Raw genomic sequence first — 243 nt, 5'->3', positions numbered from 1 at the left:
CAGACTGCCCAGGGACGAGGGACAGGGAGGCCGGGCCCAGGGGACAGCGCTGGAGAGGAGCTGCCTCTCCGGAGGAAAGGGGCATTGTGAGCCCTTGTTTACAGGCGCTGGCCCTGACCTTGCTGCTTGTCAACAGGCTGCCCCTCCTGCAGCCTTATTGTTGTGAGCGGCCCATTCATGATTTTATTGGGGGTGGCTGTTCTCTGGCCTCCGTCCCTGCCCCCCCTGGCTCACTGTCAACAT

Source organism: Urocitellus parryii, chromosome 14 (assembly GCF_045843805.1).
Source record: "Urocitellus parryii isolate mUroPar1 chromosome 14, mUroPar1.hap1, whole genome shotgun sequence".
Taxonomy (NCBI): Eukaryota; Metazoa; Chordata; class Mammalia; order Rodentia; family Sciuridae; genus Urocitellus; species Urocitellus parryii.
Note: the sequence above shows the minus strand (reverse complement) of the source record.